Consider the following 13,332-nt stretch of genomic DNA (forward strand, 5'->3'; position numbering starts at 1 on the left):
TGAATATTCATTTCCCTGGTGTTCAAGATACACAAAAAGACAGGTTAGAGAAAGGCAAACATACATGTATGGCATTTGCGTAGTTTGAGAAACCTCTTGTCAATGTTGACTTGAATACACTCTTCGGTATTTTGAATGTAAAGAGACAACATACAGAAAGGGAAAATTTATTTATAACTTCTACAGAAACCTGACTTTAGCTATGAGTCATAGGACATGAAAGCGCAGCAGTGGTTGAGATGGGGGTGAGACAGCATTGTATCCTATCCTGTATGTTGTTCAGTTTGTACATTGAGCAAGGGGTATAGGGAAGCAAGAAGAAATTCGGAGATGGAATTGCAGTATTGAACTTTCCATGCAGATCTTATGAACTATGAGGGTTGATCCTGAAGTAACGCTCCCAAAGATCTCCAACTGCACTGGAAGCTGCTAGGAAAAACTGTCAACACTGCTGTGTGCAGCTGTATTCAGCTCAGGAGGCGTCAGCAAAGAAGGTGCCCACCATTTATTCCTGCAAGTGCGATATTTGTTCATAATCTGATTTTGCACATTTAAGGGAGTTCATGCATGGATATTCATTGTCAGTTGATGCAAGTGTATGGTGACAAGTGTATGTCCGTTCAATGCATTTGAAAATAGTGCGCGGAGTTTAGTGCCAGTCAGAAGGAGATCCACAATGAAGAACAAAGTGAAAGAGCTTCAGCTTCCGAGGCAGTTATCGAGACGGTCCAACGCAAAATGCTTCAAAGGAGGAGGTTCACCATCCTTGAACATTTTGCTGGGATTCCTGGGAGTTCTTATGGTACAGTTGAAAGAGCTTTGATGGAAAAATTGGGGTATCACAATTGTTGCCCTTGATGGGTACCGTGTATTCTGACAGTAGAACTCAAGGATATATGACTTTGCTGTGCTGGCCAGTTTCTTCAACAGTGTCAAGAAGATAAGGACAGATTGTTGGACTCCATAGTCATGGAATATGAAATGCGGGTGCTTATTTCACTCCCGAAGCGAAAGAAGCAAAGAAGTTTAAACAAACCCCTTCTGCTGGTAAATTCATGACAACTGTCTTCTGGGATTGTAAGGGGATACTGGTGATTGGTTTCAAGGAACCTGGGACAACAATCACTCATAAACACTAGGGAAACTCAGGCAAGCTCTCCAGAACCACCAGAGAGGACAACTGGCAGAGGGTGTAATGCAGCTTCACGATAATGCCTGACCTCATGTCTCCCACCAAACTTTTCATTATCCTCACAATCTTTTTTTGTTTCTGGAATGTTGTTATGCTATGAGGGGAATTTCCCCAGAATATGATGCCATATCTCAAGAGGGAGTGTATGCAAGCGTAATACACCACTCTGTTTCAGGACTTAATGTTGTTCCATATAATCCTCATTGTATAAGTCATTTTCGATACTTTAGAGTTTAATGATGTGATGTGGGAATTCCATTTAAGATTGTCTTGTAAGTAGATGCCAAGAAATTTTGTTTCAGTGACACTGTTAATTCTTTGGTTTTCCATGGACATGTTTGGTTTCACTGGGTTTTTATTTTGTTGTGTATTTAAGTGTAAGATGACTGTTTTTTTGAGAGTTTATCAGTAATTTATTCCTCATAAACCACTCTGCGACATTTTCATTTGTGACATTAGCATTTAAACTTAGAGCCAATTTGGTTTCACCTTCAATTAATATGCTTGTGTCATCTGCAAATAGCACTGGTTCGGAGTGTTGAATGTGTAGGGGAAAGTCGTTTATGAAATTTAAGAAGAGAAAGGGTCCAAAAGTTGAGCCTTGTGGTACGCCATGGGTTAATGTGGAAGGTTTCGATTGATAAGCTTGGAGTTCGTTTTTTCCCCCTCTGTTATCTGAGAGCAATTTTCTAGGTATGATTTCAGCCACTTGTGTGGCAGGCCTCTTACGCCATACCACTATTAGCTTTCTTAGGAGAATTTCATGGTCTATTAAATCAAATGCTTTTGTTAAATCCAGGAAAATCCCCAAAACATTTTTGTGGCTATCCACTGAATTTAAAATATGATTTACGAGGCTAAAATTGGCAGTTTCAATACTGCACTGAGGTGTGAAGCCATGCTGACATCCTGAGACCATAATTTTTTTTGTTAAAGAAATCAGTTAATTGAGACAGAACTAGTTTTTCAATGATTTTTGAAAAACCTAGAGTAGTGACACATTCCTATAGTTGACCATCTGCTGCGAATGCCCTTTTTGTAAAGGGGTACAACTTTTGCAGTTTTTAACTGTTGTGGGAAAATACCACTTGATAGTGAAGAATTGCATGTATCTAGCAGTGGTGCGAGCATCTGTTCAGCTGATATTTTTATAATATAGTCTGGCACATTGTCAACTTCGGCTGAATATTTATTTTTAATGACTTTGTGATGTTTAACAGTTCTTTCCTACTTACTAGTCGAAGGAACATTGATGTATTTGTTACACAATTTCCAGAAATGTCCTGTAATATTTTGTTTGATGTTTTTCCCATTTGTTCCTTCACTAGCTCACCAGCAATATTGGTGTAGTAAGTATTGAAATGGTTAGCAATTAGTTTTGGATCAATGATCTTGTTGCCCGCCTGTGACAATACAATATTTTTGTGTGTTTCCACATTTCCAGTAAGTTTCTATACTGTGTTCCACATTGTATTAGCTCTGTTTGATGATTCCATAATAAATTTGTCATTTTCCCTTAATTTTGCTTCCCTTATTACATGACTCAGAGTTAACTTGTATTTTTTGAAGTAGTGAGCAAATTCAGGGCTGCTCTCTGTTTTTGATAGTGCAAAAAGTTCCCTTTTTCTTCTACATGATACTTTGATTCCTGATTTATGCCAAGTTTTGGGTTTGCTGGGGCCTTTGCAAATTATTTTCTTTTTTTGAAATGCAGATTCAAAACAATGCCTGTAAATTTCAATGAAATTATCCAGCTTTTCATCTATGTTGTAACTGTTGTAGATTTTATTCCATCAGTGGGTACTTAGCTTATGTTTGAAGTGCTCAATATTTTGCATGCTGAATTTTCTCTTGTAGATACCACTTCCATTCCTAGACAAGTCAATACTTCCGTATATGGCAAGTAGCTGTGCATTGTGGACACTGTAGCCAGTATTAAAGTTTTCTGAGGTGTGCAAGTCTGTGTTTACAAAGATCTGATCACTAAGTGTAGCACTAGTTTTTGTTTGAGTGTAGGAGAGTTTATTTTAGTGCACAGGTTACATTCTTATAATATTAAGGAATGTTTCTCTTTTGGAGCTGTGTGTTAAGAGGTCAATATTAAAATCACCAGACAGAACTATAGTTTTGCAAGTATTTTTAAGTTTCCCTAGTGCAAGTTCAAGTTTTTTGAAGAAAATGTTTACATTGCTGTTGGGTGATCTGTAAACACACATTATTATAGCTTTTCCTGATGTTATTTCAATAGCTGAGCCTTCAAAGTGTTTTTCACTGATTTACACAGTCTATTATCTTATAGTCTATGTTTTCTTTTACATAAATGCAGCTTCCTCCAAGCTTTGCTGTTGATCTGCAAAAGTAGTTTGCCATAGTGAAACTGGTTATGTTTGAATTCTGTAAATGGTCCTTCTCTAGCCAGTCAATCAATCAATCAATCAATCTCTTTATTCATCTGTTAACAATATACATTGTATGGATGTAGTCAATTACAATATAGTTTCTGATATTTTATGTGTTGCAAAAACTTGCATAATAAATCCAAATATTTTACATCACTTTATATAAATAATCTTACTTTCCCCTATTAGACAATTACAATATAATTTCTGTTATTTAATGTGTTACAAAAATTTGCATAATAAATACAAGTATTTTACTTCACTTTATATAAATAATGTTACTTTCCCATATTTAGATATTCTTCAATGTTGTAAAAACTGTTTCTTATTAAAAATTGTTTAAGATCTACTTTCAATTTATGACATTCTTTAATTTTCTTTATTGCAGCAGGCAATGCATTAAAAAGTATTTTGGGCTGGTAGTTGACACTTTTTTGGTATAGTGCTCCTTTGTGGGCCTCTCTGTGAAAATCATCTCTATTTCTTGTTTCGTGTTTATGAATCTGATTATTTACTGTTGAAAATTCCTGGTGAGTTTTCAGAAAGCAGACACATTCATATATGTATAAGCTAGGAAGAGTCATTATTTTAAATTCTTTAAATATTTCCCTGCATGACATTCTACGGGGAACCCCTTTCATTATTCTAATAGCCCTTTTTTGAAGTTTGAAAGCTTGTTTTACCATACCTGTATTTCCCCAGAAGATCACACCATATCTAAGCAAACTGTTCATATAGGCATAATAGGCACACAGCAATGATTCAGTGTTGCAACAGTCCCGAAGCATTCTAAGCACATAGCAGCATTTACTTAGTTTTTTACACAAAGCTTCTATATGCTTTTCCCATCTCAAGTGCTCATCCACCCATATACCTAGGAATTTTGTATGTGGAGCTTGTGCAATAACATAGCTCCCTAGCTCAGCTTTTACTGTTCTTCTAGTTTTACTTTTAATATTACTGAAATTCATCAATGCTGTTTTATCCTTATTTATGATCAACGCATTATCACTAAACCATTTTCCTGTCTCATTTATTGTCCTTGAGACACTCTGTTGTAGATTATCCTCGGTGGATCCTTTTATGAAAATGCTAGTGTCATCAGCGAACATCACCGTTTCTGCCACTGTCAGATGCTTTGGCAAATCATTTATAAACACCAAGAACAACAGAGGGCCTAACACGGAACCTTGGGGCACTCCATAGCTAGTTTTTTTGAAGTCAGAAAGATACTCTTTGCCTTCATGGTATATTTGTACTTTCTGTTGTCTATCCGAGAGATAAGACTTGAACCATTTGAAGGCAAGTCCCCGGACCCCATAAAATTCTAGTTTCATAAGCAATAAATCATGGCTGATTAGATCAAACGCTTTAGATAAATCTAAGAATATCCCGCAGCTTAACTCATTCTTGTCCAAGGCATTTAGGACCATTTTCATGAATTGGAAGACTGCCGTTTCTGTGGACCTGTTCTTTCTAAACCCATTTTGAGCATTAGTCAGTATTTTATTTTTATTCAGAAAGTCAGCTAGTGCTCACATAAACATAAAACTGATACCTCCTTCCACTCATTGCTAAGAAGCACATTTATTTCATCAAGTTTGTTTGGTAGAGGGACTGTACATTTTGGCGAATGACTTTTAAAGTGTATGTATAAGTTTGTTCTATAACACATTCCCCTGTGGCACCCTCAACTGTTCTAAAAAACGTCTACCTGTCCCTTGGTGTGTGTTTCTTCCCAGCCATTTATCCAATGTGTTTTGGACCATTTTTGTGTTATTCATTCTTTCCTTGGGTTTCATCCTTCCTTGTGACTCAATTTGGACCCCTTTAACATGTTCTGCTTTGTTTTTTGGGCTTTCATTACCTGTTATAAGCCAATTATCCAACGTACTGGTAAGTTTTCTAGTCTAATGCTTTACAAAATTATATATTTGCCGTAAGGTATTGTTTACCAGCATAGTTTAGATGAAGACCATGTCTGGTGTGCACGGATTTTTCAAGAATGCTTACATCTATTACATTTGCATGCTCAAAGTTTCCACAAACATCCTTTATATCAGAGTTTATCTCAGTCACTAATTTGTTCACACATGACCTGGAAGGTAGGTCATGCCTGTGTGGTTGGTTCATAACTAGCACATTCTAAATGGTAAGCAATATTCTCAAATTATCTCTTTTATCTGAATGAACCAGAAAAGTAATATTACTGTAATATACAAAGAGTGCCATTACAACACTGTATGAGCCTAAGTAATTTTAATTTTGAGGTCAGTGTCATTATGTTATAGTTATGTTGGAATAACACATCTGTTTTCATTTTGGAACATGTGGCAATGAAATTTTAAGAGTAAGGCTTCTTTTGCTTACATTTCTTTCTTGTGAAGTATCCCTCTGCAGTTTCTTGAGCATTCCTGTGATGCTCAAATGCTGCCCAAGCAAACACGAGACAGTCACAGCAACTCTTCTCTGAATTTTTCTGTCTCTACAGTTAATTAATTTAGGAAAAGTTCCCACAACAAGAAACAATATTCAAGTAATGGTTGAATGATGGATTCATGCATAACATCTTATTCTTCCCTCTTCCATTTTCACATACATTATCATTGAAATAATAATACCTGTGACATGGCCTCTGTTGTAAAATTTAGAGAGAATAACCTGTAGGAGGCTATAGAACTCAGGAAAATGTGGCTGGCTGACAGTGAAGAAGAATCCAAATTTTACAGGATAAATGTAACTCAACTACCCCAGTTACCTCAGGAATACATATAAATCAACATTGAATACATGAACAAAAGTTCCTCTTACTTTAATTCAAGATTGTACATAAATTTGTTTGGATGTGGCAACATGTCTGCCCATTTCAACTTAGATTTTCCTGGGTGAAAAACCTGTTGTGATTGATGCTTAGCTGCTTCGATCCATGGCTTTCAAGATGTGATGTGAGTAAAGCTCAAGTCAGATTTTGCACAACAGATGGTTTCGTAAATGGTGCTAGTTGGCACAGAGAAGGTCATTGTACCTCATTATGTTTGTATTCAGAATATATTCCAAGACTGTTATTCACCTTTACTGTTTTATTCCTGTGCTGGTTTTGATGTGGTATATGTAGGATACACTAACTGTAGAGCTCACGAATTTGTTTCAGAGTTAATTGTATATATGTGACTAACATTATTTAAAAGTAAGACTAGTTGATGGATTTTTTTGTACATTCTGTAAATCAATTGACATTAAAATAATTTCTAGTAGTTTTGTGAGACATCTGTGAACCCTTTTTGTAGACTACACATCTGCTGGATGTTTGTATTGCTCTTCGATATGGGAATATAGTTGGAGACTTGCCTTAAATTACGTACTGTATGTTGCAATAAAATGGATGGTAAAGTTTGTAAAATTAAAAAGGACTCTGTTTGGTTTAAAGCACTCCCTTAAATTGTGAATGTTAAATTTGACAAAGCAAAGTATGCAAGCTTTTTCACTTTTATGTCGCCTATGTCTGCTAACACTCGAATTGCAAATACAGATTTGTTAAGGCATTTCTGCAGTTCTGTGGTGTGCTCCTCCCAACTGAATTTATTATCAAGTTGTAATCCCAGGAATTTAAGACTGTCAACCTCTTCTATCTGCTCTTCTTCATACTTTATGCATATGCTGGGTGGAAACCTCTTACAGGTTCTGAATTGCATGTAGTGAGTCTTTTCAAAGTTTAGTGTCAATGAGTTGGCTTTAAACCATATATTAATATCCATGAAAATATCATTAGCAGATCTTTCTAGAACTACACTTGACATACTATTTTTTGCAATACTTGTGTCATCTGCAAACAAAACGAACTTTGCTTCTGGCAGTGTAACTGATGAGAGATCATTATTGTACGCAAGAAAAAGCAAGAGCCCTAAGATGGATCCTTGTGGGGCACCACATGTAATTTCTTCCCATTCTGATGATGGCTGATGACTTAATTCACTAGCCCTTGTGCTGACGCCCTTTGTTTCCTGTTAGTGAAGTATGACTTGAACCATTTTGCAGCACTGCCCGTGACACCATAGAATTCTAATTTATTTAAAAGGATGTTGTGGTTTACACAATCAAATGCCTTTGACAAATCACAGAAAATACCTGCTGATTGTAACTTGTTATTTAATGAATTAAGTACATTTTCACTGTAAGTGTAAATAGCCTTTTCAATATCAGAACCCTTCAGAAATCCAAACTGTGTTCTTGATAATATGTTATTTGTGGTCAGATGGTTGAGAAGCTGCCTGTACATTACTTTTTCTAAAATTTTTGACAATGCTGGCAAAAGTGAAACCGGTCTGTAGTTTGATGGCATCTCTTTATGCTCTTTCTTGAATAGAGGCTTAACATCTTCATATTCCAGTCAGTCAGGAAATGTTCCAGTTATAATTGACTGGTTACACAAGTAACTTAGAATTGTACTAAACTCACAAGAACATGCCTTAATTGACTTTGTTGATATTTCATTGTAACCACTAGAATGCTTTGTTTTTAAAGATTTTATTATGGAAGTTATTTCTTTTGGTGAAGTGAGTGACATATTCATGTAACTGAAGCTATTTGTAAAGGCTAGTTTCAGATATTCAAGGGCATTATTTACTGATCCTGACAATCCCATTCTATCAGTAACAGATATAAAATACTTGTTAAATAGATTTGCCACACTATGGCCATCGGTTACTAATGTGTCATCTACCCTTAGTGCTATTTGCTCCTGTTCCTTTCTGGTTCTACCAGTCTCCTCTTTCACTATATCCCATATTGTTTTTATTTTGTTCCCTGACATTGCTATCTTCTTCTCGTAGTGTATTTGTTTAGATGTCTGAATTACATTTTTTTAATATTTTACAGTATTCCTTGAATTTAGCTAAATCATCAGCATTGGAGCTATTCTTGGTCGACAGATACATTTTCCTTTTTGTCTTACAGGAAATCTTTATTCCTTTTGTGATCTATGGTTTTATTATAGACTTCTGTTTAATTTGAGTAACTTTTAGAGGAAAACAGTTTTCAGATGTGGTACTGACATTGTTCATGAATGTGTTATATTTTTCATTCATGTCATGAGCACTATAAACATGTTTCCAGTTCATATCTTTGAGCAGCTTTCTAAAACACCCAATTTTTGGTTGATTGAATACTATCCTGTACTCAGATTTAGTAGTCTTGGTAATCTGCTTAGAATTTACATTTAAAACAAGGCGCTTCATGTCATGATCTGACAGTCCATTTATTACAGGTTTTATGATATGATTTTGTTACTTTCATTTGTTTATAAAAATGTTATCAATGGCTGTCCTTGAGGATTTTGTGATCCTAGTTGGAAAGTTTACAGTGTGAGTTGGATTGAAAGACAACATTACTAACTGCAGTAAATGTTTACTGGGAGATTGAATTAGAAAATCTGTATTAAAGTCACCAGCAATCAAAATTTCATTGTTTCTTACTGTTAACCAAAAAGATCTTCTAGATGATTTATGAATAGATTATAATTTCCTGCAGGTGCTCAGTAAATAGTTACTATTATATAGGATCTGTTATGGAACTCTACTTCTGTTGCACACGCTTCTATATGCTGCTCTAAACAGAATTTATTAATGTCAATGTTCTTGAATTTATGGCAGTTTTTAATAAATGTGGCAACTCCTCCTCCATCCATATCTACTCTGCAGAAGTAGGAAGCTAGCTGAAATCCTGAAATGTCTAACATATCTATACCTATACCAGTGGTCACTTGATGTTCAGAGAGGCAGATTATGTCAATTTTGTTAGATTACTTCATTTCATCAATACAAATGAGTAGTTCATCAACTTTATTTCTGAGTCCCGGAATGTTCTGGTATAATAAAGATAACTGATACTGCATACTAATGGGATTATAACTGCTTTGGTGAAGATGAACTGGCAGTTTCTGATTACTTTCTGTTAAACATTGTTAAAATGGAGGCTGTATGCTAAAATATGACTCCTGTTCACCTGTTTTCTCAAACTGAGTGTGTCTTCCAATCTCTCTTAAAACTCGTTTTCAATCCCCATTCCCTATCCTAAAAAAGTCATCCCTCTGACACATGTGACCACTGGGATTTTACCACTTGTGACAGTGTCCCCCATTAAGACAGACAGTTTTCCCTTCCCTTTCCTATTGAGGTGAAGGCCATGCCTAGTGTAGTCCCACCTATCAATAGCATCCACAGGAATGAAACAAATATGGGACCTGATATCCATCCTAAGCAGCCACTCCAACTCCAAGTTCACCCTCCCTACAGAAGAGTTCAAATGAGGCCAATCATGGCGTCTCAACACAGACACAAATCCCACACTCGTATGCTTAGTTGCTGATGCTATCTTCACCAGGTCACTCTCTATGGAATATTCAGAGTCTCTGTCAATGCTGTTTCCTGGGCCACCCACTATAACCATGGCATCCTCCTTCGTGAAATCCTTGTATAAAGAACCTATATCCTCTGTTACCTGACCCAGATCTGTACTAGGCTTGAAAACATTTGTGACCTGGTACTCTGGACCTAGATTTCCCTGCAGTAGTTGGCCAACACCTCTACCATGGGAACTACCTAACAACAGAGCTTTCTTTCTCTTTGCAAATTTCCCTCCTTCTTCCAAGTCCTTGAAAGCTTGTTGTGCCCTTTCTACAACTTCAGCTACATGAGGCTCATCCGATTCTGACTGAGGCAACAGGTCAAATCTATTTTCAAGATTTATCACAAAGCTGTCTGATGCTCTCCTTTGCCTGTTCCTCCTATTACCTGTTGCCACTTCCCACCTCTGTTCACCCTTCACCCTTCTCCCCCTTTAACCTGTCCAGATCCTCCCTTGCCTTATCTAGGTCAGCTTGAAGAGCTGCAATTTTCCCTTCCTGTTCCAGTATTTTCCTATCGCTACTGCATATTCTACAATACTACTGGTGGGCCTCATTTATGTCCCCATTTCTCACGCCACTACATTCGCCCCAATGAAAGAAGCTACAACACCCATCACACCATACCCCGGAACTAACGATCCTACGGCATGTCACACATTTCTCACTCATGGCAAAAAAAGAAATCTTATAAACTAATTTAAGTACTGACTAATACGTAAACAAAGGGCCCTAGAAACTATTCAGGCAGATATAAATAAGCTGAAAGTGTAATGAATAAAAACCTTTGAAAAGATAATGACTTGTGGATTTCTATCTTCTCTGTGACCAGCCCAGTCAGAGTGAACATAACCAGTTATGGTATCAGTACAGTTTTTATCCTTAGCACATAACAAGCTCATTTTATGGTTCACTTAATTTAATGCAATACAAATTTTAAAACATTCCACAATCACAAACTAGCTTATGTCACAATAGTTATTGCTACACGAATATCTGGTATGGGACCTAATGTGACATACATCAATGATCCCATTAATTTTTTTACATCAGTTCTCAATGTCTTCATTTTCATATTAATCTCTCTTCAGCACACTTTAATACATGGGAATTGAAACAGAATTACATTAATATACATACAAAAACTGAATACTTTTCAAAGACGGGAGCCTTTACAATCAGTAACAATACCCTTCATTATAGTTTGAAAAATTTTCGTTTCCAGAGAGTTCCTAATCAGACCTTAATCCTTAATTTTGAAGTTATCACTTAGTAACATCTTTAAGTCATCTATTCAACTTTGGGAAGTTGAAGCTACCAGCAGATCATCAATGTAAACAAGTATGTTTTATTGCTCTTTTCAGACTTAAATACAAGCAATCCTCGTAGTCACTGCTCACATATCCATAACGTCATATGGTATAATATTTTGGTGTAACTCTTAAAAGTCAAACAAAAGTTTTCAGAGTCCAAAAGCGTGTAATACGTATTATTTGTGGAGTAAACTCCTGGACATCTTGTAGAAACCTCTTCAAAGAACTGGGTATACTAACTACTGCCTCTCAGTATATTTACTCCTTAATGAAATTTGTCCTAAATAATATATCTCTTTTTCCAACAAACAGTTCAGTTCATACATACAATACCAGCAACAAAAATGATCTGCACATTGACTTAAAAGCACGTACTTTAGTTCAAAAAGGGGTCCACTACTCAGGAACACTCATCTTCAATAATTTGCCAGTAAACATAAAGAATTTAGTTACGAATAAAGATCAGTTTAAAAGGAGCGTGAAAGACTTACTAGTGGCCAACTCCTTCTACTCCATTGACGGATTTTTTAATAGAAACAAATGTGTTGTATATATTTATACTATTAGTATTGTTATTTCAGCTTTTTAAAAAACAAAAAAAAAGTGACATGTTCCACATCCACGAGGATCTCTACAACACGGACCTATGGAACGAAAAACTAATCTAATCACAATCCATTACCGTTTTAACTCTTCTCTGGTACTGCATGTAAAAAACACCACTCTATGTACGATTAATTAAGAGTGCGGTAAGAAATGTAAAACTAAAAGCTTGTCATTTATTAAGTGGGAAGCACGTGCTGATAGAATTTATAATTCATAGATCTGAAACAAAAAAAATTGGAACATTACAGTATAATAATGCATCACATTATATTTACTAGTTTTTGAGGAGCTAGCGTACGCGTTTTCTAGATCGAGAGAAACTATGTTCGTAAACTTATCGTAAGATACTGGCATGTTACATATTTCATTATTTGCTTTTTAATTTACGTCGGTATCATTGAAAGCTCTCATATGTCTGTACAAATGCTTCCTGATTGTAAAACTGAAACCATACATTCCGCACAGTGCCTTCCACAAACCCGTATTTCGTCTATAATCTGAAATAAACTTCAGAAGACCAAAATTGTTAAGAGGTCTTGTACATGTATCAGTTAATTCTTATTAGAAAAACTATACAGTTAACTGTTAATTATATCGTATTTCTTGCCAGAGAACTTATACTTTGCTATTCTCACAGCATTCTTATTTCTTAGTAAAGTTTTCGAGAATTTGGTGGTCTAGACAAAGATCTCTCTCTACAGAGCGCGAGGGTCGTGACCGATTTCAGACGAACTTTATCTCACGCTATCGTATGACACTCGTGCCAGATTGTATTTAAGAAATTCGTCGGTCGCCTCTAACGTGCTGCACAACTGAGTGGCCGAGCGGTTCTAGGCGCTACAGTCCGGAACCGCTAATGTCGCAGGTTCGAATCCTGCCTCGGGCATGGATGTATGTGATGTCCTTAGGTTAGTTAGGTTTAAGTAGTTCTAAGTTCTAGGGGACTGATGACCTCAGATGTTCAGTCCCATAGTGCTCAGAGCCATTTTAAGTTTGAACCATCTAACGTACTTCTCTGTCGACTACACCTGTGTTGGTCGTTGTTGATCTTTCGAGAAAAGAAAATGCACAATTTTGTTTTGTCATATCTATCTGCACTCTCGCTTTAGTTTACAAATAGCTCATTGGGCAAACCATTGTCATCTCAGTAAATTAATTATCCTCGTCAACGAAACATCTTACAAGAAATCGTTTGCGGGAATACAAAGATATTAATTATCACAAATGCCATATATTTCCCTGCATTCAAAGGTCGCTGACAACACAATCACACTACGCCGTGGCCGCGGTACATAAAATTTAATCAGGCCATAATATTATCTTTCGTACACTGCTCTTTATTTATATGGTTGTACTATTGGTATTGTTTCCGTTACATTCAATTTTTTTAAAGCTAATGTTGATTGTTGTACCATATTTCGG

The sequence above is a fragment of the Schistocerca gregaria genome, chromosome 9 (assembly GCF_023897955.1).
Source record: "Schistocerca gregaria isolate iqSchGreg1 chromosome 9, iqSchGreg1.2, whole genome shotgun sequence".
Lineage (NCBI taxonomy): Eukaryota > Metazoa > Arthropoda > Insecta > Orthoptera > Acrididae > Schistocerca > Schistocerca gregaria.